The 26,474-nt window shown below is 39.7% G+C and overlaps 1 protein-coding gene across 12 annotated transcripts in view; it reads left to right on the top strand.

The window, feature by feature from the left end:
• Positions 1-26,474, top strand: part of rere (arginine-glutamic acid dipeptide repeats) — a 210,101-nt gene that overhangs the window by 42,815 nt on the left and 140,812 nt on the right. For 2 of the 12 annotated variants that reach the window (XM_031905582.1, XM_031905583.1), the window contains exon 1: positions 25,302-25,687. The exons of 7 other annotated variants lie outside the window; for them this stretch is intronic. The gene's annotated coding sequence lies outside the window, so the exon portion shown is untranslated. Of the gene's footprint in view, positions 1-45; positions 142-4,432; positions 4,567-25,301; positions 25,688-26,474 lie in introns of those variants that run through there. 3 more of the 12 variants (XM_031905580.1, XM_031905579.1, XM_031905584.1) reach the window with 3 other exon arrangements.

The raw sequence follows: 26,474 nt of genomic DNA, 5'->3' as shown, positions 1-26,474 counted from the left end.
CCAGCTGGAGTATCTGCTTATGTTTGTTCATTCTGATCATTCCAGTGCCTCAGCATCTTACATAAACAATCACCACTATGCTGTATACTTCATTTGGCAGAATGATACCTCAGAAATATGTCTGCGGGGATTTTAAATTTGGTATGTACAACTTGTTTTGTGCAACAGTCTTATATACATATATATTGTATGTATGTGTATATGAGAGGGAAACTTTTGGCTTACCTTTCCTGTATCTTTCTGAAGGAGTTCTGCTTTAGTTAAATTGACTTCTCCATGCAGACCAAACTGATAATACTGGCCTGCATTGTGCAGCTGCATTGGTTGTGAGGCTGTGTAGCTCACAAAAAGGCTTCCTGGAATCTGTTTTTGGGCCTAGAAGAAGACAGGTTTTTATGCCAGAGAGTATTGTGACAGGAACACCAAAGGTTTTTTAAATGACCATAATGTTTTGAGTATATTTTCATCAAATAAAATACAGATTATTCACTTCAACAGTATCCAATGCATGTGATTTCTAAATCCCCCTTGGATCCATTTACTTGCATATAAATCAGTGATCTGCATAAGGCCTAAATCAGCTCAGAAAAAACACCTGTACACATGCAGAAGCTAACTGAAATGCAAAGATAGGTGCAGCTCGTTTCTAAAGGAATTTGCTTCAGATATCCTTGTATTGATTCTCTTTGTCAAATCGCTTGCACAACAGAGTTTTATTCAGGCCAGAACAGATTAGAATATTTATGTTCTGCAAAAAAAAATCTTCTAGTGTCTCACTAGGTGCCAGGAAGCCTTTGTTGAATAAGTGACATTGTTGGATGGCCCCAATAGCAGCTAATTGCTAACAAGGGGTTTATCTGTGGCTGCTGTACATGTTATGAGTCAGAACAACACTATATTTTGTCCTTTTCATCAAATGGACCTTTTGGAAAAAAAAATGTGCCTACAAAGGTGAGATAATTAATGAGCACACTGCTGGTTTACCTCAGACATGGCTAGGTCCCTGAACTGTGATTACCTACAATAGACCTGGAAGCGTAGATGGTGTGTGTGTGTGTGTGTGTAGCAGGATATTTGTGTCTGCTCGTAGGATGTTTAGCAGGTAGCCCCTTAGAGCAAGGAGGTGTATTTGCAAGATGGAGTTCTCTTGCCTTCCTTTGTAAGCTCTGTGAAGAGATTGAGCTGAGGGAGGGAGCTGCACCGCTCGCTCCCTCCTGTGGTGAACCATCAATCAGCTTTTCAAGCCATATGGAGTTGAAGCTACAGGGCTGGGATTCCTTCATTACTTATTCCAGCCCTTTTATGCTGCCTCGTTTCTTACTGTTTTCATGTGGATTGACGTTTTCCCGCTCATGTCTTACTTACCTTTTCTTTACTGAATAGAAAGCAAACAAACATTTATTTTCAGAGTGTCTCCTACCTGCCTCTTCTCAGATAATCATGTCCCTAAGAATTATCTGAGGACAAGAGATGGAAGCAGTGAGGCTTATGTCCCATGGATAGATGTAGTTGCCTGCGATAGATCTATGCTACTGTGGGCCACTTATCCCTCCTAAATCCCTTTCCATCGGCAACAAATGAATTGCCAGTGGAAAGGCCTATGCATCGTTTTCGCGTTGCGAGGAGGTGCCTGCAGGAGAAAATTTTGTGCAATACACTTAAAAATGCCGAAGTGATAGGGTAGGCCTTTGCATAGGTGATTTACAGGCGACTCTGTGGGCCAAGGATTAGCCCAAAGATTTTGTGATTATATAGAGCTGCAGGGATGTCCACCCTGCGGCCTGACCAGTTTTGCTAAACTACAGTTTGTCACCCCCACTGGAAACCAGAGGGATAGTGCTTAACTGTCTCTGACCTATGGTTTGTGTGATGCTCAGTGCATTAACAATGCTATTCCAATTTAAACATAAGGACCTCATGTCACAACCACAGAGAGGCATAATAAAATGGTCATTAAATATGGCGTTTTTTTTAATACTCACATAGCCTGGCTGTTTGAATAGGCTTCCAAGTGCAATTAGTCTGTGTCATCCCTCCCCTTTTCTCTGGGAATTCAAATGTTTCATTAGACAGTGAAATAATTACTATAGAGGTCACTTGACATGATGTCAGGAAACATACACATTTTAAAGGGCATGAATCTCGCTCACATGTCTGGGAGCCAGCTGTACACATTGCCACGTTAGCTTATCATTAGTGACTTTCCTTTAGGTATACATATAATATATTTGAAAATTGTTGATTTTACAAATTAGAAAAAAAAATGTATTTTTAGTATGAAGCATATATTAACTTTTTCTATTGGTGTGTGCAGAAGAGTTAAATGATTTGTGATGTTCATACCCTTGCCACTGCTAAACAAACATTTCTTTTCCTGTTGGGATGCTTGCTGTTGAAAAATGGTAATCCTGTTCTTCGTGCTATCAGCCTGGTATTAATATTGGTTATTGTGGCTGTGTGCAGAGGTCACGGCGCAGCCGATCCAATGTGAGGGCTGCACAATCTTGTTAGCAGGCACTGCAGCACAGGAAAGAGGATTACATGGATCTTGTACTCTATCATGTTTTTCTCAGCCTTAGAGCTTGAATGATTTATCCCCTGCACTATTCAGTAAAAGTGGAAACCTGTGTGTAGGTCTGTAGAAGACCTTTGGACACAGTGGTTAAATATATGCCTTACAGGTAGATTTTGCTATCATTCAGTGGGTATTCCCTTGATTCATAGGATTGATGTACACTCACCATCTTGTATTTGTAAAGGTAAAATGGCAGCCAGCTGTGCAAGATGAAAGAGCGGTTTGCCAGGCTGGCATTTTGCATATGTTGGCAGCACTAATCACTCTCTAGCTGCTGTATTTTTTTCCAGGCTTGTTTCAGATGAGCATAAAACAGGCGGGATAGTTATTGCCTGCTTTCCGAGCTTGGTTAAACATCCAAGCATATCTGTGTACTCAGTACGTGCACTTGTCAGTATTGCTGTAGCGTTTCTACAGAAAGCCACTAAACAAAGAGCTCTCAGAAAGGAGCCCAGCCATTGAGGCCGACATCTCTGCCACAGCTGATTATACCCATTGAACAGGCGCGGTGAAACTACGCGTTCATTAATATGAACTTGCTGATGCAGTAACATGCACCTATATATGGTCTTACTGGGGGTTAGATCCACCTCACACTGCAAGTGTCCATTTCATTCTCTATGATCATTTTATTGCAGCAGGGATGTGGGTTTAGCGGTTTATTTTCTTTCTGTTTGCATGGAATGGTTATCAAACCGCTTTTTCCTTTAATCCTTTTAAAGGAAGAACTGACCAACTCCCAGTCCTCTGGCATGGACCACTCAGCTTCCTTTGAGAGGCTTTGGATGTCTGTAGATGTTGAGGTCTAGCTGAACAACAGCAGAGAGGCTTTAGGGTGGATAATTGTGTTCTAATAGATATTTTTAATTAAATCCTATGTGTTTGCATACATTATTTACACCTTATTTTGGCACTGCCACTTGCTAAACTAAACTCCATACCAGTGCTTGCGGAAAAAAAATCTGTGTGGGTGTGCTGTAGGAGTTGTAGTGCCCATCCTCACCTCTACAAAGTACATAGCCACATATAATGCATGGATAGAATATGAGTGGAATATCCAGAGCATTTGCCTAATTCTGTTGCAAGTATGCTTGCATAGAAAAAGACTGGACACCTGCAGTAACTGCTATTGAGAGGCACATAAAACCATAGTGATACATGTATCAACTTCACTGTATAGTCAAACCTACATTTTAGTTGTACATTTAAAGGCTGCTGTTTTTTGTGCTGCTGGTGCTACATTTTATATTGTCTGCTGAAAAATGAGGCCTTCTAGTGCTTGTGATTTATGAGCAGATTCCATACAGCAAATCACTAGATCATACAAGGGCAACAATGGCGTACTATTGTTTATTGCAACACTTTTTGTTGCACCTACGTATATGCACAAACAATTGTCCCTTGCAATGTAACATAGATTGCAGAGTAAAGAGTTCTTTTAGGCATTCTAGACCGTGATCACGGGCTATTGTATCAGATCGTTGTACCATATACAAATCTATAGTTGGTGAACAGATGTTATGGGACCATCATCTGCCTGTGTGATAGAGCAATTAATAATAATAAGGAGGCATAGGGGTCAAAATAATAGAAGCAAATGGGATAGAACAAAGTGTTTGTCTTGTATTGCTTTTTACATCAGAAATTGACGTTGTACACAATAGAACTAATTTGCCTAAAATTATACGTTTTTAGACCTCTGTGACATCTGGAGGTTACTTTGCTTCTCTGTAAGACAGACTATGCCAACTAAACCTGTCTCTTCTGGATACAGACATAAACTATGGGAATGGTGCAAATAAAAATGTTCATGTTTTCTAAATGTTGGTTTTCCCAAAGGCTTTCATTGTCTTCTAGGATTGGTGTCATTTCAACTTGACCATGATTTTGTGCTGTACACTCTGGGATTATCTGTCAGTTTTTTTGCCTTTGCTTGAAAACTATTCACATGAGTTGGTTCCTGAGAAGCTACGTCCCCTGAGTGGGAGCAGGTATGATTATTTTGCTTTCTTTTGACCAGGAAGCCTTATCCACCCCAAAAAAGAAACCATGACCACTGATAGGCAGTCACTATACTGTTAACCTATTTGATGTCTAGCTGATTCTTCCCCATTTGTGTGAATGCAATGGCAGCTGCTTGTGTTTTACTTAAGTCTAAGGTCTGTGCCTAAGCCACTAAAGGTTATCACTTTGGCCCTTTGAAGGCTAATGTTCTGGATTTATGTTGAAACGTATCATTTGAAAACTGTATTTCTTATTTGATGAGACTTTGTGATAAGGAGTCTACTTGTGCTCTAGTTTATAAAATATTATACTTTCTAGGATTTAGATACATCTTTAAGGGCCACATATTGTATACTTGGCTTAATGCTGCCACTGATGAAAGCAGAAGAATAATTACTGAGAAGCAATGTAGACTTCCACAAGGGTTCTTGCCACACACATTTGCCTAGCAGTTAACTAATTATCTGTATACAGTACAAAAGTTCAAGACTTATGGCACAAAAGTAGGGTTTTAACCACTGCTATTTTCTGCTGAGGGGTGCAACAATCAAAATGCCTTGTATGCCACTGGCGAGGTCGCCAAAGCAAGCGGATCTTCTCCCGATATCCCCACCTACAGGTGGGCGATATCGGGGAAAATGTAGGCTAATTCGATTGTTTGACCCTGGGGCCAAACATTCGAATTATAATGGCGGCAATGGAGCAAACGGTTCCACATCGGCTCATTGGTGCGGTCCCCGATCTAACTGCATCTTTTAACCTGCCCGATCGATATCTGCCCAATTTCAGGCCAGATGTCGGTCGGGCAGGCCCCTCGTTCCTGCCCCTACTTGGCCCGTGTATGGCCACCTTTAGTACTATTGGACATAAACATAGAACAGGTCTCACACTCCACCCACCCATAGAACAAAAACAAAACCAGACTGATGCTGGACAAACGCATATAACTTAAAAACACAAATATTTTTACTTTATGATGTTATTGGCCCTTTTAAGGTAGGATTTTATTTTCTCCTTAAAATGGTTAATATCAAATCTTAGCTCCTCTGGCACTTCTCATAACTATAGACTGAAGGAAAACTGGCTGGCAGGGAATTTAATAACGCATTATGCCACTTTCCTTCCAATTTAACATATTATAAATGACACTTATTTCTGGAGGACACCAAATATTCTGTATGTCTGGATGTAATTACACTTGGACACTTTTTTTTTTTTTTTTTTTTTGATTTACAAAGAGCATTAAGAGACATTCTACTAAAATAGATCTTAGTATGATATAAAACTGTTTTTTTCTAAAATATGTGCAATTTCTTTTACATTGTAGGAAAATGAATGCAGTAGATCAGTTTTTTTTTTTTTTTCTATGTCGGCAGGTTTGTCAGTCTTGAATAATTTAATTTACATTTTCCATTGTTCCATTTAATGGACTGCAATTAACAAGGCCAGAAAAATATAAATGTCAATCACCAATCAGTAATGGATAGCCAGATAGCAGGCATGTGTAAAATACTAATTTTTTCAGATCCTGTAATTATCTCTAGTAATTTTATACAGTTCTTTAGTTTTGCCCATTCCTAATCTAAGAAGACCAATTTAAAAAAAAAAAAAAAAAAAAAAAAAATTTATTGTTCCAAAAAATATTTCCTTTACTATGAATAATAATGATGATGATGATAATATTGATGCATCAGTAGTTGCTCAATTGTAACTCGGGCACTTATTAGTAATAATTAAGACAGTAAAGCTATTTAGTAGCTTTTTTTTTTTTAAGACATATCTTCTGGTTTGGTGTTTCCTAACAAAATAATGTTGATTACTGTTCTGATCATACATTTTATTTTAATTGTTTGAAGCTGCACCTATGAATAATGTGTTTAGTTTAAGATAAATTTGAAGAGCAAGCATAAAAATAATTAAGGAAGCCGCAAAAGGTAATATTTATTCACATCTGTAAATATTTTTTCCCAAAGGCCCAGCTAACCAAGGTGTTATTGTAAATTGAATTGGCTCTTCCTGGAGATTTAGATTGGTTTTAAGGTTATGGGACTGTTCACACTATTGACCCTGACTTTAAAAGTTATGAGGAGGTGGAAAAAAATATCAAAGGGCCAGTAGTTAAACTACATAGCATCAAATTACTGTCATTACTCCGTTCATTCAGCTACTGCTTTCTAAAATGGCTTATGTACTTTGGTTCAGGATTTGCACAAATAATGAAGGTTTTATTCTGTAGTCGGGCCCATGGAGAACCAGCATGCTGGATATTGTCACAAAGTTAAGTTGGGTTGAAAAAAGACCAAAAAAGACCCATCAACCTCCAAGCGAACACCATACATATAGTGTTGTGTACTAGTGTTATTTGACTCACATTCCTTGTTGGCTTTGTGCACATGTGTACTGTACTGACCTGGCCTATGTATGGATGCAATCTTTAGAATCTTTAATGTAACTGCCTAATTGGCTTACATGCCCTACTGAATTGGGGCAGATATGCACCATGTAACCTCAGAAATACAGTATTAATATCTATATATATTATTGACTTGGTTGGCTGAAACAACTGTTTTTTCTCCAGATAATTGTAGAACCTATTGCTAAGTATATGTCTACTTAATGAAAGCCATGTTTGTAAAGAAAAAAGTTCTGCTTCAGAAAAATGAAGCCCATTCTTTTTTATAAGTCACATTGGCCCATTAATGCTAGAGTTAATACTTCTAAGCTAGCTATGTGCATTTCAGATAGTAATAATAATGTATGGTGCTCCTTCCTACAGTGCTGAGTCCATATAGAGTCATCACTGAATAAAGCTACGAAAGAAGGCAACCTCTCACAGCCTGCAATAACTTTATATGCAAGCAGCAAATAAAATATTTCTAGTTGTTGAAATATGAGCTTTCTTGACCGCAAAGCCTCTCTTCGATGGTAACCATATGAGGAAATTACACACACGGTCACAAAAGATCATGCTTTCCAATGCAATACACAAACAATTCAGTTTTGTGCCATAAAATGATTACTGTAATAATCTAAATATATTACTACCCTGTCAAAAAATATAATGCTAAAGTGAGTGCTGTTAGCAGAACGCTTTGGTTGCCATAAAAATGCTTATTGCTCTTGACTTAAGGCACTAACAGAGTAGCAGGAGTAGGGCTTTGTCACGTGTGATTACAAATACTGTATCCTCAGTGGCTCTCTTGCTGTTAAACAATTCCCAGTATGACTGTCCGGGGATACTGGGAGCAGGAGTTCAGTAAGAGCTAAGTTAGACTTAATAATGCTGTAATTTCTAGAGAGGGGAGTTGAAATCACGTGCTTGCTATTTATTGTAAGAGTGCTTTCAGGTTCACTTACCATGACAATTTAGAAAACGTAATCCTTTATACTGTCATTTATCTTTGAGTGAGTATCCTGGGAATAGGCATGCAGTAAGCATGAGCTAACTAGCTCAAGGGTGTCAGGGCCTTGTGGCTTTACAAGCAAAGTTGGAGACAGATTGCTGTGCTGAGTTAATAGTAAAGATTTGCAAGTAGAAATATGAGACACCAGATATTAGGGGGAATGGTTGGGGCGTAAGCAAATCCATGTGTAATCAAACAGAGCTTCTGCTGAGGCATAAGTCCTTGGAGGGGATAATATGAATCTCAATAGAGGGCATATTTAGGCTTCTGATAGCTGGGTGGTCTGACAATCTGCTATGGCTCTATTTCTGTCTCCCGTGTTTACAGCTTTACATATCCTATTTCCCTGCGCACATTGAGGTTTAACAAGAGTTTAAATTGGTTTACATTTTGAGAGTCTGAACTTGCTGCTATAAATGTTTACCGATCATTTATTCACTAATTAGAGCATTTGAAAATCTCTATTTGTGAATTAAATGTTAAATGAGTAAAATGAAATGACTTGGTTTATCATGACTTTATGGCTAACTAGATATTTGGTAGGAATACAGTTCTGAAATATGGAATACTAAACAGAGATATCATTATCAAGGAGTACTGCAGACTGTTTACCAATTCAGAGTGCAGGATTGAAACCAGAAAATGTGAGGAAGCAATAGCTAAAAGTTCTTAAGCTCATCCTATGAGTGACATTTTATTGCAGGGGTGTATTTGATTCAGGAGGCCTCGTTCATATTGATGACTTTAATTAGGCAGCAAATCCTTCTGCCAAATGATTTAGTGGCCACGTCACACTGCCTATGATAGGTTTGAGCCATCTGCAGTTTGTTGACATACTTAGTAAGGTTGCAGTTTGCATTAATCTCTGTGGACTAGTTCATAATCCATTATACACAAGCAATCTGCATTTAGCAACCATAGATAAATGTGGCTTTTGATCTATACTAAACTGTCATTTCATGAAATCTGAAAAACCTTTGGAGCTGCAATGAAGGTGGGGTTAACCCAGTGTTCCCCAACCAGTGTCTCAAGAGCAACATGTTGCTCCCCAACCCCTTGGATGTTGCTCCCAGTGGCCATAAAATAGGTGCTTATTTTGGAATTTCTGGTAAAGAGGAAAGTTTTGGTTGCATAAAAACCAAGTATAATGCCAAACGAGCCTTCTGTAGGCTGCCAGTCCACATAGGGGCTATTAAGTAGCCAACTATAGCTGTAATTCCTACCCCCAGGAACCTGTTTCATGATTGTGTTGCTCCCCAACACTTTTTCCATTTAAATATGGCTCACGGGTATAAAAGGTTGGGGATCCCTGGGTTAACCCATCTTTATAATCAAACTTAGACAAAGAAAGGGTGACTTATAGTGGCACTATTGTAGCCACAACACCTTCCTAAGTGGAACTTTGCCACAGATGTCCATTCTTAAAATGTTGTCACCAATAGTAACACTTTCCCAGACTTTTCCAATGGTTAAAAAGGCAAAGTTGCAACAATTGCGGCCATATTGTATGGTGAAAAAAAATAATTCAAATGAAAGTTGGGTAGATGGTTTAGAAAATAAGGTGAAATCGTTACTCTCTGGTAAAAAAAAAAAAATTGACATTTCATAAATAGGGAAAAAATTCCAACCAGACCATAAGGCTCCTGTTGTTATGCAATAGTTTGCCCAGTTTTAGCATTCAACATTGGGCTACATAGGACTAATGACTTTTAAGTGGTCATTAGGACATTACGGACATATTGGAGAAATGCACACTTATATAGTCCCATGGGTGACAATGTGGTACAGTAGTTTAGAGGTTAGCACTGCCAGGGGATTTCCTTCTTTGGTGTCCTTGGATGCATTAATTGGTTGCCGCTTGTCATGACATTGTAGCATGTTCTTTACCAGTCCAAGCTTAATATAGATATTATTTGTCCAGTTATAGGCATATGATTTGGAAACCTTGCAAAAATCCTTTCTGTAAGGAGCCTGCTGTTTCAGCTGGTCTGCCTAATGGATTATTAATGAACTCATGAAGCATACATGAACATATTTATTGACAAGCCAGTGGTATTAAAATTCAAGGGTTTGGCTGTCAATACTTCCATCAAAGATGATATGATTGCAAGAAAAGGAAGCTAATAAGGACCGATATTCTGCTAATAGCCTGGGAAGATATGTGTAGTTGTTAACTTCCTTATAATACGTTTTTTTTAGTTAAAAAACTTCTTACCGTGCCTTTTTGTACAAAATCTTGCATTCTAGCTTATTCATATTACTCAAGAGCAGTGATCTCCAGCCAGTGGCTCCTGAACAAACCTTGGCTTGCAAGTTTTGATGGAATGAAAACAAGATGTACTACTGCAAAGTAGGCTTATAATCTGTAAAGAGACTACCAAATAGCAAATCGCACCCCTGTGAACTTTTATGATGCTGGTGTTGCTTTCCAAGTCTTTTTACACTTGACAGTGGCTCACAAGTAAGAAAGTTTGGGGACCCCTGCTCAAGAGTCTGACCAAGGAAGCTTTCTTTCTTAAAGCATGGGTGGCAACCTGCCCATGGCTCCACCACACCTATGTGCCCTGTGTGGAATAATTTGGGGTAGATGCACACCAGCTGGTATGGTAAGGTGACTCTAAAAGGAGCCTCTTGGTTATGTGGCCAGTTGGCTGTCTATACTGAGCAAACTTGGAACCTTGTCTACTTTAAGACATTTTAAGTCAAATACGATTGTGAAGATAAGGGCTCACTGCTGTAAGCAGAAAGTGGCAGTTTTTCTTAAGTTCAATTTTGTATTTTTTCTGCTTTATAAAGGGCTCCTTAAATGTAATGGGTCAACAAGACAATTTTGTCTTTTCTGATGACTGTCTATTTAAAAGAGAAGGAATGGAAAGAACTAAGCTTTATCAGAAAGGTCTATGTAAATACAGCCATAAACACTCACAGAAATGCTGCACTGAGTTATCTGTCAAAAGATTAGTTGTGTCTGTTTTCCTCTGTCAGAGACATGTAGCCCTCTCCTGCTCCCCCCTCCCTCAAGAATGCTAAGAACTCACTACCCCCCCCCCTTAGGAATGTGGATCTGAGCCAATCAGCAGGAAGCTGACTCATAGTCTTACTAACTGAGCATGTACACAGGTCTTGCTTTTGGTGTAGGAGTGAGGCATTATGGGAACTTTCTTTATACAGCTCAGCATTTTTTCTTCCTGTTTGGCTTCTGATCATCTGAACTGGAGAAATATGGGCAGGCTTAAGGGCACTATTGAGACAACTGAAGGTATGACTGCAGCTTGAGATTTACTCTTAATTAGCCTTTCCTTCTCCTTTTAAAATGAAAAAAAAAAAAAAAAAAAAAAATTGTTACACTGCCTTGCACACAGTGTTCCACTAGGTGGTGTAATTGTTCAGTTATCTCACGTTAAGTATTTGCTCAGCTACTGGCTTGAAAAATCTGATGATTCTTTTCACAAGAGAAAATACCCATTGTAAAATATATAAATTGTAATGATTGTTTTATGTGGTAAGTGTGCTGCCCCAGATTTTTGCTTGTGATGTTTCATATATAATCTTTTTCAGTGTTTAAAAATGTATGATTGGGGATATATGATAGACATGTTTAATGCATTTAAAATTAAAAAAAAAAAGGTTAAAAAGATATTTATATCCAACACAGTTGAATGCATTACCATATTCTACTATGCATTAAATGCGCCATTTCTGAATAAGTGCTCATGGGAGAAAAGCATTTACTGATGGCTGACTCTCCCTGAATTCCCTATTGTGTATATATTATAGTAAGTAAGAATGCTTAGTACACTTGGCCACTATGTCAACTATCACTCTGTGTGACTGTCTCCTGCTGACCCATCTCCGCAACTGCCTTTTGATGAGGTTGAAGTATTGCAGTCATATGATGGGGATAGAAGGTTATTGGCTTTATGTGCTACGTTTCTTTTCCACTTTGTTGCAGCTGTCGGCGCATACAAATTTGGTGTAAGTACATAGACTATAGTAATTGTGAAATATAGTGCCAAGCATTCTTTACCAGCTATTACTGTATGTTTTTGTCCTGCCTTTTAAACTTCAACCAGATTTGAAGGCTGTCTATAAAGCTGGCCATACACGCCCAAGCAAAATCTATGTTCAGGGCTGAATCGGCAGAAGGATGTAGAAATCCTATTGTTTCTACCTCCATATCTGACGATTCAGCCCTGAACGTCAGTGGAGGGTTGGAACGATCTTTCCTGTGACTGATGGTCGCACGAAAGATCGAAAATCACCGCGTGTGTGGCCAACTTAAGAGAGGAATTGTAAACTTGTGAGTTTTTTTTTTTCTGTGATTTATTTCTGATCCTAAAGATGATAATAACTCTCTGACTGACATATAAGTTTTAGGGTGCTGGGAGTTGTAGTTTAAATTTGCAAGGACATATCTAAGATGTCCCTATTGTAGATACAGATGATAAAAGAACAACAAGATGACGGTACTTTCTCTATACACTATCTGTTTGCAGTTATGCTATTATTTTTCAAAGGCATTTGTTCACAACTGTCTTCTACACACAAATCTGTGATATGACACACAGCTTGACTTTGCTTCAAAGGCTGTGCTTATTTAGAAAATGCATCTCAGACTTTATACTTCTAAAGTGCCTCACCATCCCTTTAGAGATTGCCTGGCCCTATTACTAGTGTGTTTCTAATTTTCTTGTTGTAATTTAACCCTTCCATTGTTGCTGGTGGGCAGTTTTTTTTTTTTTTTAATTAGTTTTTTAAATTTGCTCAGATGAGCAAAAATGAATTGGAAACACCATGAATTATTTTTCTATTAAGAAATCATACTGAACTTTTGCATTTCAAGTAAAAAAATCCACTTTCTGTGTGAACCGACAGGCTGATCCCATGCACACACATACAAGGTGTGAAAGGTAGAAGGTTAGTATTCTGTCAGGTGGGGAGTACTCTTGGCCTGCCTTTGTCCACAGAGCGAGAATCTGACCCTGTGCTCTGAAAAGCTTCTTGATGTGCTGAATCTGCTCTGTGTGCCTATACCAGGTGCAGGAACACGTTGCAGTAACCTTACCTTTTTTCTTGCTGGCGTATCTACAACCCATGTGCCATTAGTCTCTTTAGATACCTTTTTGCTTACTTTTATCCCTAGCTTTATTATAGGATCCTACCTAAAGCAAGGATTAGGTGTGTAGATTTTTTTTTTAACTATTAATCAACATTAAGGTTGGAAGCTTTTATCTCAATAACCAACCTGATTGTTAGGTATAAAACCTGCTATTATTATTCTGCAACGCCAGCAAGCAGCCCCACAGTAATTAGTCTGCAGTAAAGCACCTGCCTGTGGGTATACTCTCCTAAAACCCATATAAGGCTGATGCCACACCAGGCGTAGGGCTGATTTTTTCGGCAAGCGGAAAAACGCTTGCCGAAAATTCAGCCCTACGCCTGCTACTTGTGCCTGCACCCGAATGAATGGGATACGCTCGGGTGAAGGCACAAGTAGCCGATATACGCATGAAAACGCGAGAGAATGCAAAGTCTCGCGTTTTCATGCGTATATCGGCTACTTGTGCCTTCACCCGAGCGTATCCCATTCATTCGGGTGCAGGCACAAGTAGCAGGCGTAGGGCTGAATTTTCGGCAAGCGTTTTTCCGCTTGCCGAAAAAATCAGCCCTACGCCTGGTGTGGCATCAGCCTTATAGTTTAAAGTTCTGATAAACCACAGGGATATGTTAAAAGAGGGCAAATGAGACCAGAGCTGTACAAATCTCAGAACATATGTATTCTTTTTTTTTTTTTTTTTTTTTTGGTTGTTTACTTTATAACTACAAATTGTTAATGAAAAAATGGTTTCTTTGGTGTGTGTGTACTCTAATACTGGTGCCACAAACATCTGTAGCAGGTTTACGGTTTCCTTAAATAAAGCAGAGCACATCTCTTTGTACCTGTGTTTTTTTTTTTAATCAATATCTCAAGCTGCAAATGTGGTTAGGATTGCTGCCCTTCGTTGTGGTGGGCTTCATTTCTGACTAGAGCACTATCTGTATTAGTTTTGTATGCTCTCTCTTTGTGTGGGTTTCCTACCATGGTTCACATAGCAGTGAGTTAACTTGCCTCTCATTTAACTGACCCCAATGGTTTTATGCAACTAGTTAAACATTAGATTGTAGATTAAATTAGATTTAGATTAAATACGTTCTGTAAAAAATAGTGTTACACGTCAATCCTCTGTAACTAAATTATAATAAATGCTTGGCCACTGTAAAAGTGCTGCTCTAGTATGATTCACTGGAAAGGCCAGATATATTGGACAGCCATTGTGTCTGTTACAATTATGTCACCAGTGTTGAGAGAACAGAACTCTTGTGTAACCTCAGCTTCCACTCACTGTGCTTGGGCTTAGTAACTAAAACTGGCTATGCACTGTGAAAGGATCCGATTTGTTCACACATGTGCTGAGCTAAATCATACTGTGAGGTTATGGAGACCCATTGGATGTGTCCTCATTTAAATTCTGCCAGATAGTTATTAGGTCAGTTATGACCAGATATTTGTTAGACAGACCTTCCAGAGGGCTTCCACGCAGGTGGTGTATTGTTGGTTATTCCAGTAAAGTCTTCTCTATAGATTTTGAGAAAACTGTAATAAGATTACAGTTGGCTTTTATCCTGTCTCTGGTCTGTTCTTTTTGTAACAGCTTAGATGACTACATGCATTGATAATCCAATAATGAACTGGTAATAGTTTGAGACAACTATATGGCTAGATGAGGACTGGGATCAGGGTGCCAGTTGCATGTGTTCCAGTTAACAGGACTTTATGGAAATGACCCAGTGCTTTAAATTCTATTTCTAATAGTCATAGTAGCTGCAGGTTGGAAGTTAAAGCACTGGCAGTGGTAGGCCACATATTCCTGCTGTAAAGGGGAGATTTAAAAATAAATACATTTCCTGTTTAGGTTTCTATAAACTTCAGTGCAGTTTTTTTTTTTTTTTGCACCACAAACTTCTTCCCAGCCAGTTGTTAATTTCCAGTCCTATATAGCTGCTTGTCTTTGATTTTATCGAGTTCAGACCTCTCTTTATTGCTAATAAATATTTGTGGATAGGCTTTGTGTGCCAGTGATTACTTTCTTTTGTTTCTACAGCCTTTTATTACTTAGTGTTTCTTCTTTTGTTGATAGATCTTTCAGTGCTAGGCTTTTCTCTAGATTTTAATGGTTTGACATTTTGAGGATGTGGCCAACAGTTATATATATGGGTGGCAAAAAAAGGTGGACACTATTTACACTGAAAGACTGAACCACACTTGTAGCATAACGTCTTTACCACAGGATGCACTTGCTTGTTCTTCTACATCAAGCAGTTTGCCCTTCAGCAAACTATCCTATAAAATTGTGAGTAATTTTGAGGTTTTGGCCACCCCCAGAAGTCATAGGAGCCACACCACCCTCTTACTTTCCTACAGAAATGGTCAGTGGAGCCTTAAAATTGGCTATAGGCAAATGTGGCCAAATGAAGTTATATTTAAGGGCGTCAAAATACCTGACAAAAGACCCGTCTAAGGTTATTTTTATCGAATGGTACCCCTACACACTTTATTAGTGCTGCTGCTTCTATGATTCATGCTAATGTAGCTACCATAGTTGCAACTATTTTCTTCCGTGTTCTCAATCTACTACAATCTTTAGCTATATAAGGAAGTTCTACAAATTGTAAATCAACAGCTGTACGTTGGGTAAACTGTGTTTTTACTAAATAACCCACATTAAAAATCTTTCTATTTGAACATGTAGCATTCTTTGAAGAGTGAATCATCAGTATTTCTTTTGCCATTTGTCTCCAAGTACCTTGTTACCATAGTCTTGGCAAGGTCAATATTTGTTTTAGAAGGCTCCCTACTTGCACTTGGTTTTGCAAGAGACTTTTACCAGGACAAGCAGTTAAAGGAACAGTAACACCAAAAAATGAAAGTGTATAAAAGTAACTAAAATATAATGTGCTGTTGCCCTGCACTGGTAAAAGTTGTGTGTTTACTTCAGAAAGTCTAATATAATTTATATAAATAAGCTGCTATGTAGCCATGGAGGCAGCCATTCAAAGGAGAAAAGGCACAGGCACATAGCAGATAACAGATAAAACACTATTGTATTCTACAGAGCTTATCTGTTATCTGCTATGTAACCTGTGCCTTTTCTCCTTTTTTCCAGCTTGATTGGCTGCCCCCATGGCTACACAGCAGCTTATTATATAAATTATAGTAGTGATACTGTAGCAAACACACTAGTTTTACCAGTGCAAGGCAACAGTGCATTATATTTTTATTACTTTAAAGCTCTTTCATTTTTTGGTGTTACTGTTCCTTTAAGTGGATTGGATTACAGTGAAGCAGTGGTCCCCAATCAGTGGCTCGGGAGCAACATGTTGCTCACCAACGCTGTGGATGTTGCTCCCAATGGCCTTAAAGCAGGTGCTTATTTTTTTAATTTCTGGCTTGGAGGTAAGTATTGGTTGCATAAAAACATGTGAACCTCTAAACCTCCTGTAGGCTGCCAGTCCACACTGGCTACCAAATAGTCACTCTGAGCCCTTATTTGGTACCCCCAGGTACATGCAGGTTTCATGCTTGTGTTGCTCCCCAACTATTTTTACATTAGAATGTGGCTCACTGGTAAAAAAAAAAAAGGTTGGGGTAATCCCTTGATTTCACCTTCATATAATTTATCTTTCCAGTTCCATTAACCCTATTTAAATATAGTCTTGCCCAGTGGAAAGGACCCAGAGGTAACCCCATGAAGGACAGATTAGATATATAATGCTTGCTTGAGATATTGCCTCCTTGAAATAGAGTCCAAGGCAGATCTTAATAAGGCGTGATATTATTTAAAATATTTTATTGTGAATTTTTTTATTTTAAGGTCTGTGCTATAAATGGGAGGCAATATACTGTATTCAGATTGTTGAGATAAATCACTTTCTGCATGGCTTGTGCAAAAAGGCTTATGGTACATCAGCCCAAAGTTCTCAGAATTACTGCCTAACATTTTTTAAGGCATCATGTTAAGTGCCTATTAATTGGGCTTTAACTCTGCATCTTATATAAACTGAAATCACAGCCACAATTGCTGTTGAGTACACAGACTGTCTACCTGTGAGTTTTAATTGCAAGTAGCTGCAATTTTAGTTACAGGAAGTAAAATGCATCTGTTTTGGTTAAGGTCTTTGGAAAGTGCCATTTTAAATAACTGGCTATGCAAGATTTCCCATGTGTATGTGTTCCCAGTATGCATGCCTTCTGCAACCAATGCATACACTGTCTATTCTTTCTTCATTGCTCTGTAAAGGGCATAAGAGTCTTATTATAAAAATCATTCATTTCAGAGACCTCTGTACCAGTGCATAATGACTGCATGCATTAAATAGTTTTAGTGGAAAGAGAAATTGCCAAAGCAGTGTAATCACTGCAATATGTTTCAGGCCGCAGACTCTTACTTAGGAATGCTACTCATACAGCATTGAGTCACAGTGCTAACATAGCAATAATAACTAGTACAGTGTGAATAATTATATGGGATGGATTTGTAGCATGCAGAGGGACCTGCTGTATTATGATTAGTTTGTCCCTTCTGAAACGCTGATCCTGCACAGTACCAAAGAAATAGGTGGAAATCTATACTGTAGGTGCTGGCTTGTTTATATGGTAGCACAATTATAAGAAATTTAAAAATGCTGGGTTGACTTTGACTATAGACAAGTGTGGAATTAACCCATTGTAGTGCAAAGCTTTCCAGCTTTGCACTGATTATCAGGGTTAGCCTTTTTACTAACTTCTTGGTTAACAATAGTCTGGGAAGGAATAGGTCTACCTCATTATTAATTACAATCTAGCTGCACTGTGGTCTGTTTAGACATGTGATAGATAATAGGGTCTGTATAATACCAGAATGTGAGCTCCAGAATGACTGGTTTGAAAGAACAAAAAACATCATATCTATTGCATACATGCTACACCTTATTTTCTGTTAGCTACCTGAATGCTGTTATTTGGAGGTGCCTTGTGGGCAGCATACTTCTAAAAATTTAGTTACAAAGGCTTGGAAAGATATATGCCGCAAGAGAAATGGTACTATTGCCATACTTCAGCTGGCAGAGAGAGACCCAGTATGGTACATGTTTATCTGCAGGTGGTGAATACTCCGTAAATCCCTGTTACTTTTGCTGACATAGATAAAAACCCCTTGGCATCACCGGTGACTGTTCCTTAGGCCAAAAGTTGCAAATATGCTGCCCACATGTGCCATAGGCCTTACCTCCAGGGAAAAATATATCCCTTGCACCTCCTGTATAGATTCCCATTTCTGTAATAAGATCAGTTAACTGATGTTAGCTGCATGTACAGGCCTGCAGACTGCACAGGGCTTGCCTTGTAGCTACATCGATGTCTCCTCTCATTATCTGTTAACGGTACTCAACGTGACATGGTTGTTTGATAAATGGAGGTCGCTGTGAAGTCTCCTGAGCAAAATCCTGGTAGAGCTGGATCTGATGAAAGAACTCTGTGTTAGGATGGAGCATGAAAGATATGTTACATGGCAGTGTGTGAATGGGTTTTGTGTTGAATACGTTCTGATCCTACCCAGCAAGTGTCTAATGGATGATGTATTTGATGCTAGGTGGCATTTAGAGAAGTGATCTTAAGTCAGTTATCCCTGATTTGTACCTTAACATACTGAGAGCTAGGGATCCATGTTTCCTCCTTTTTAAAAGGAAAATTAACCCATGATGACTGAAGCTTTTATTTTTTGTTTTTCAAAAAGATTATAAAATAAGTACATAGCTTATAGCTGGGTTCCCCAATCTTTCTTACTCATAAACCACAGTCTAATGTAAAAAGACTTGGAGAGCAAAACAAGCATCATAAAAGTTCATGGAGGTGCCAAATAAGGGATAAGATTGGCTATTAGGTAGACTCTATGCACACTATCAGCTTACAGGAGGCTTTAATTGGTAGAAAATCTTGCTTTTATGCAACCAAAATGTACCACCAAGTCAGGAAACATGTTCCTCACGAGACACTGTTTGGGGATCACTGGCTTATAGTGTGCTCTAAATATTTAATTGTAAATTTCCACTTCATGCTCGAGATGGAGGCGCCATGCTGTTATGCCATTGTTGAGACATTCCATATACAGGGGAGCACCACTGGTCATAATAAATAGACATGCTAAGGCAGGCAATATGTCAGCACCCACTCATAGGCATAGATGTAAAAAGGCAGTGAAGGCATTAATAAACCATGCCTTCACATGTAATATAAAGCAATGGATATGAAACTAGAAATATTAATACAATACTGTAAAATCATACTTTTCAATATTATAACCCCATTGAGCAGCTTGCAGTTGTTGTTCATGAATAGCTTTGCAGGATAGAGTTGGTGGAATGTAGATTTGTTTTCTAGGGACCTTTTGCACGCTTGTATGCAATGAACTCATGAAAACCAGAGATTCTGAGTGGGATTAGTGAAAAGGCAGATGGAGCATTTCTTAGTGGGTTACACCTTGTCCACATGGAGCGGTAAAAGATTTCCACTTGGATAGAGTTTCTCTTGCTCTGTTAAATACAAGGGAAAAATATATATACAGGATTTGCAGTTTCAGTTCCAAATATGCTTGGTGATGGCTTTCAGGGTTAAATTCCCAATGCCAATGGTTTCATCCATCTGGCTGTGATTAGAGTGAGGAGTGAACGCTGATAAGATGCCAATCAACAGGCAGTTGCGCTGAGATGAAACTGTCAAACGGCAAAATGAAGTGAAGGTTTTCTTGTGAGCGCTGCATGATTTATTAACTGAGAGACCCTCTTAATCGCCTTCATTTACACCCAACCTTAAATTTTAAGTTTCTGAAGTACCAGAAGCTGAAAAGAGGTCCTGTTTTTGAGTGGAATAATGTGACTGTAGCCCTTTAAGCTTCAGGTAATCAGTGTGCATGTGCAAGCAAGTTGGGAATAGGAGGAGCTGAAGACAGCATTTAGCCAATTGGAGCATTAGAACAATTATAACCAAGGAGATGTCCAAAGTATGTATATGGAAGAAATATCCAACTCATTATCAAAGTACAATGGTTGCATAGCATTTACAATTGCATCAGGCTGTGCTGCATCTAACAAGGTATTAACTTTAGGGTGAAGACACACGGAGCTACTTAGTAGCAGCTACTTGTCACGGCTACTAAATGCCAGAAAATGCCCTGCAATAGACAAAACTGGGAGCACTTACCGCTCTAATCCACATGTGCTACTCGCGGGCCAACTCCCAGAAAAATATATATATAGCGGAGCACCACAAAGTAAAAATCAAAAACAGTCTTTATTCGGTCATCTAAAAGAGCACATGTACAATCAAGGACCTACGCTTTACACGTTTCGTGGCTTTCCGCCACTTCCTCAGAAGCAATAACAGTCCTTATGAAGGAGGAGTTATATATACCCCACAAACCACCACAATTACTGGCTAATAAAATTAACCCTTACCTCCCACACATCTGAAATAAGAGAAATCACACAATAATATATACAATCAAAACAAAATTATATATAATATAAACAAATATGCAGAAGAACCGCTGAAATATATAAAGAGATTATTAAGGACTGTTATTGCTTCTGAGGAAGTGGCAGGATGCCACGAAACGCGTAAAGCGTAGGTCCTTGATGTAGATGTGCTCTTTTAGATGACCGAATATGTTTTTGAATTTTACGTCGTGGTGCTCCACTATATATATTTTTCATAGACAATACTGAGAACTGCCTCTGCTAAAATACACAGACAATTATCAGTAAATCATCAGAATTGTCTGTTTCTGAAACCACAAAAAGTAGCTGCTACAAGTAACTGTGTGTCTTCACCCTTAATGGGAAAAGGGCTACACTTGGGTGCCAGAAGCTTCAGTAAGATCTGATTCATAAAGATAGGACTAGATTCACTGAATAGAAGTTGTATAGTATGGTCCGTGTAGAGCACAGATTTTGTTACTGGTGTGTTCAGCCAAAGGCATGAATTACTTTTTGCAGGGATGTGGTCCTGCATTACCTAAGGTATGCAGTTTACACAACATTAATCATCGAAGGCAAAGACGTGTGGCATGGAAAGCACCTAATGTAACTAACTTTCAAATTACTGCAATAACTAATATAACTAACTTTTCAAATGACTGTCTTAAATACCAGCTATTTAATGTGCCCCTTATCTAGTGAATCTGTAAATTAACTCTATGAACTAGCTGCAATATATTTCAAATCACAGACTTAGAATCCTAATAGAGAAAATGAAGAAGCATCCAAACCAGAAATGAGATGATGGTATTTGTGAGCACATTTAGATATGAGAGCAATTTGACAATGTCTTGTGCATTATAACTGCTATATGATCTGATAAAGACATCTTTTAACAGAGATGTGAAGAAAAGTCGAGTCAATTTTGTACAGAAAATGAAAACAGTGACAGAGTAAATCCTTGTAACCTTCACAAGACCTTCTTGTTCAGTGCTCTCCTGCACTTACACGGTTCATTGGTAGCTTGCTTCAAGATAATGCTGACAGATGTGATTACCCCTACTGATAATATAGGGGCCATGTGTCTATGCATCATCTGGGAAAACAAAAATATCTTTAACGCTTTCCTGCTACCAAGCTAAGGATCTTGCCCCAAGAATTGCTTCTGTAGTTGTCAGCTGGATCTTCATGACACAGAGTACCAACTCATTGGTTCCAACTCATCTGATATGTACTCATAGGGGCAGATTTACTAAGACACGATTCGAATGAACGCTCCAAGCGTATTTTTGCCGAATTTTTTGTGTCTGCGCAACTTTTCCGATGCCCGCGCAACTTTTTCATATGCTTGCACGAAAAAATCGGAAAGGTTTCCCCGCTGTTTACAATCGTTCGGTACAAAAATTTTGGGATTTTTGGATCGCCAATAAAATATCGTGACTAACACTAATTTTTCGTAAGCATTTTCGTGATATTTGCGATCATCAAATTTTCATATCCAATCCGAATTTGTCCCATTCGGGATTTGAACTTGCGTTTTCATGAATGTGCCCCATAGTGTTTGGTACACACAGTCCTCAAGGTCAGCCTATTACAAGTAGACCATCATGCTCCACTGGATAAAGCAAAAAGGGCAGGGCACAAATTTGTCCAGTTTGTGGGAGAAGCCTTAAAAGTCTCTGAGCCAAAGTATGCAATTAAGACCCTCGCAGTATGTAGTATCCCCATAAGACAGTGGTTCCCAAACTGTGGGTACTGTAGCAGCTGTGGGTACTGTAGCAGCAGCTAATCTGTGTAAGACTAAAGCTGGCCATACACACACTGATATTATTGTACGAAATTAGGTTTTATGCGTGTATGGTGGATTGACAAGGCGACTGATATCGCAAAAGGCTTGGATATCAGTTGTCTCGTCGATGGGGCGGCACAAAAGATTTTGATTCGGGGCTGTTGATGATGCCCGAGCAAAAGCTGTGTTTAGGGCTGAATTGTCAGCCCTAAACATCGGTGGGGGGTAAGAACAATCTTTCCTGTGACCAGGAAAGATTGTAATTGTAAGGTGTATGGTTACCTTAAGGCTGATGCCACACGTGGCGTTTTTCCGCTGCGTATATTCTAATTCTCTCGGCGGCTAAAAAACGCCCGATATCATCATCCATAGAAATAACTTGAAAAGACTCTAAGCAAACCACACAATGTGGAAATACGCTAGAAAACGCCTTAGCACGGATTTTTCAAGCGCTGGCCGAAATACGCCAGTATTTGCACAGCAAGTTATTCCTATGTATACACAAAGGCAGCTGCCAGACCTAGCGGAAATACGCAGCTTTTTTTGCTATTTCGCACTATTAGCACCATGGAAACGGGATTTTCTACGTCACCAGTACTAGGCTGAAAAACGCCATAGTCAGGGGCTGTGTGGCTTGTGCGGCGTTTTTAGGCTGAGAAAATACACAGCGTAAAAACGCCACGTGTGGCATCAGCCTTAGGGAGAATGGTGATTTACCCATCTAGATCTTGAACTGTAAACGTCAAACAAACCCTGCCTAAGAGAATGAATTTTTATATGCAGTTCCCCTTAGGGATGTCTTTTAGTGCATGTCCCCCTCTACTACCCTTAGTGTAAGAATCAATGGAGCGAGTTACTCACCTGCGATAGATCTCTGCTATCTCAGGCGAGTAACTGCTCCAAAAAGGCTTTCCAACAGCAACAATTGAAGTCACTGGTGGAAAGCCCTTCACGTCGCTTCAGTTTCCAAAGATGTGCAAAGTTACCTGCTGGAGGAAATTTTGCGCACTTTAAGATTACCAAATTAATCAGAAGGGCCTTTTTGGAGTGGTTACTCACTCGCGAGTAATGTGTGAGGGGTTTACCCTAAAGCTGGCCATACATGGTAAGATCGCTCGTTTTGCGAGGTTGCCAAATGAGCTGATCTTTCCACCAATATGTCCAAGGGGTAGTTCACCTTTTAAATTAACTTTTAGTATAATGTAGAGATTGTTATTCTGAAACAATTTGCAACAGGTCTAAATTTTTTATTACTTGTGGTTTTTGAGTTTATTTAGGTTGTTGTTCAGCGGCTCTCCAGCCGGTTATCTGTTTTCACCTAGCAACCATCGGTTCTGTTTTCACCTAGCAACCAGGCAGTGATTTGAATGAGAGATAAATAAAGAATATGAATAGAGAAAGGCCTAAATAGAGAGATAAGTAATAAAAAGTAACAATGACAATAAAATGACAGTAAAATTGTAATCTCACAGAGCAATAGTTTTTTGGCTGCTTGGTTCAATGACCCCCATTTAAAAGCTGGAAAGAGCCAGAAGAAGAAGGCTAATAATTTAAAAACTATTAAAGGTAAAAAATGAAGACCAGTTGAAAAGTTGCTAAGAATAAACCATTCTATTAAAGTAAATCTGAAGATTTAAGGTTGGCGATATCAGAGTAATCTGATTGTCTGGCCCTTGGGCCAAACGATTGGACTACAATGACTGGAATATATGCCATCAGAGCAAGAGAACCACATCAGTGAGCCGAGGCGGTCCATGTTTAGACGGAAGAATCAAATCTGCCCCATCAATACATGGCCAATTTAGATTCCAGATATCTATAGGCCTGTAGGTCCCCATACACAGGCATATAAGCTACTGTATCAGTCTGAAGGACTCTAAGCTGCTACTTAAATTTGCCCTTGTATGTCCACCTTTAGATATGTATGCCTGTCCCGCAATTACCTATTTGGAAGGTGAGACTTGTACACAGCTAAGAGATTACACAAAATTGTTAGTACTGGACTGATAAGTGACTCCAGTTATAAGCATCTTTTACTGCTATGTTTATTTAGATCTTATTTGTCTTTGTAAATGGTAGCTTGACACCCACTACAACTGGTTTGGGGTTTTTATATGCTGTTATTATGTAGGTACACACTGCATATTTTGGAATGATATAAAGTTCTGGATTTTACATATAACTTGGGTGATATAACTGGCATGCTTTTGGTATTAGATTGGATAGGATGTGCATAGGCTACATACTCTGGGCAATGCAGGTTGATTTCCTGGGCAGGACATATGGACTACATGTACTTAGAGGTGTAGACAGGTTCTTTTCGGATGAAGGCGCTTAGATTGCATGGCTTGGTGTGGCTAGGGGGCGCAGTCCTTCCTCAGCACAGGTCAGTTCCTTGGGGTAAGCACATGCTCTGGGTTATTTAGATCTGTTATCTGGGATGAGGGACCTTTGACTGCCTTTATACATGTGGATTCCCTGGTAAGTGTGTGGTACAAATGCACTAAGAGGTCTGTGTGATATCTATTGGTGGCGATAGAGACTGGCGCTTCGGGCTAAATGTGCATGAAGTGAAACAATGAGTGGTACAAATCCTGCGGTGGGTGGGGGTGCTTGGACCAGATGTCTTGTTGAACACAAAGTAAGCGTGAATGGCGCTGGAGGTACAGTGGGTTATACCAAACCCCTCTCTGGCTGTTATTCACTTCCTAGCATTCTGGCACCATCCCAGGCTTGGATTGGAGTCTCCGCTCACTCTACGTGGTGTTCTCTCCCTGTGCCAGCAGATGCCTTACTTTAGCTGACACGCTCTTTAGAGAGGGAGCTACCATCTCTGAGAGGGAGGGGGCACCCGAGCCAGATCCACTCCGGCTCTTCCTGACTGCTCTGCCTGTTGTCTCCGTTTAGAAGAGAAGGAGGGCTCTCCCCCTCCCCCTGGCTGCTGATGTCTGGTGTACTGGTGAGTCTGGATCAGGCATGTGGAAGTGTCTGCTGAACAGCTGAGAAGGAGGAGGGAGCGGGGCAGCGTGCATGTGGGGACAAGAGGCGGAAGGGCAGCAGTGGCACCGAGGTCCCGGGATCCTCCATAAACATTGGAGGGGGGGGCTTTTGTTCAACACGTGGATCTGTTTGTCCCCCCCCCCCCCCCCCCCCCCCCCCGATCGCCCTATGTGGATTAACCCTCGGCGCCCCCCATCTGGGCTTTTGTGATCGGCCACGCAAGCTGCTGGGCTCGTCTGTGTTTTGCTTGTTCCCTTCCCCCCAGTGCCGGGGTCTCCCTCCATGGGGAGCAGCCAGGCCCGGGCCGTAGCTCCCGGGCTTAACTGGATTTCTCAGGTTGGACGCGGCTCTGCTCGCAGGCAAGTGGTGAGCCCCTCTCCTTTCATCATTTCTTTCTGTATCCTGGGATTGGATTTGGGATGTTGTTTAATTTTAAACCTGTCGCTCTCCAGCTGTACCTAAACTACAACTTCCTGCAGCCACTCTTGTGACATGATGGGAGTTGTAGTATTGCAAGTGCTAGAGAGTTTCAGCTTGGTTTTTGTTTTTTTTTTAAATTGAGATTTTTGTAAACCCCAAGTCACACTCTAACCGGAGTGACTTTATACTTGATTACAGCATAAGATGCAGTTAAGTCTGTCCATCTTGCTCTTGGGCTTGAATTGCTGTGGGCTTCTAAATATATTTCTATAATATATAGTAGTCTTTGACACTAAGGATTAACCTATGCTGCCACCATACTTAGCAGTGGAAGGGTTAAGTCAGTTTTTCTCCGCCACTCTTTTTTTGCTTGGGTACCTTACCACGGATAAAGGGTTATTTTGGGTTTTCTACCTGCTGGGAATGTGCACTCTGGGCAGATTCCTAGCCATGGATTGTAGCCACAAATGTCTATGCCAGCCTCACAGTGCACAGCTATATGAGGTTTGGACTTGAGTCTGCTGGGTGCCTTCCTGTCCTCCCTTAGCCTTTTCCCTAATGGCTGGAGTGCAAGAGTCTCTCTTGGAATGCCTTTCATGTTTCACTGGTGGAGCAGTATTGCTGGGAGCCTGTAATGTTTACTCAGAGCATGTTCTTCCTATGCAATCACACACTGGCTTTGCCACTTTCTATGTATTTAGAAAACGTTTTTTAGCCGTTGGAAAATGTGGCT

This window comes from Xenopus tropicalis, chromosome 7 (genome assembly GCF_000004195.4).
Source record: "Xenopus tropicalis strain Nigerian chromosome 7, UCB_Xtro_10.0, whole genome shotgun sequence".
Taxonomy (NCBI): Eukaryota; Metazoa; Chordata; class Amphibia; order Anura; family Pipidae; genus Xenopus; species Xenopus tropicalis.
This window is presented reverse-complemented; position numbering and strand designations above follow the sequence as displayed.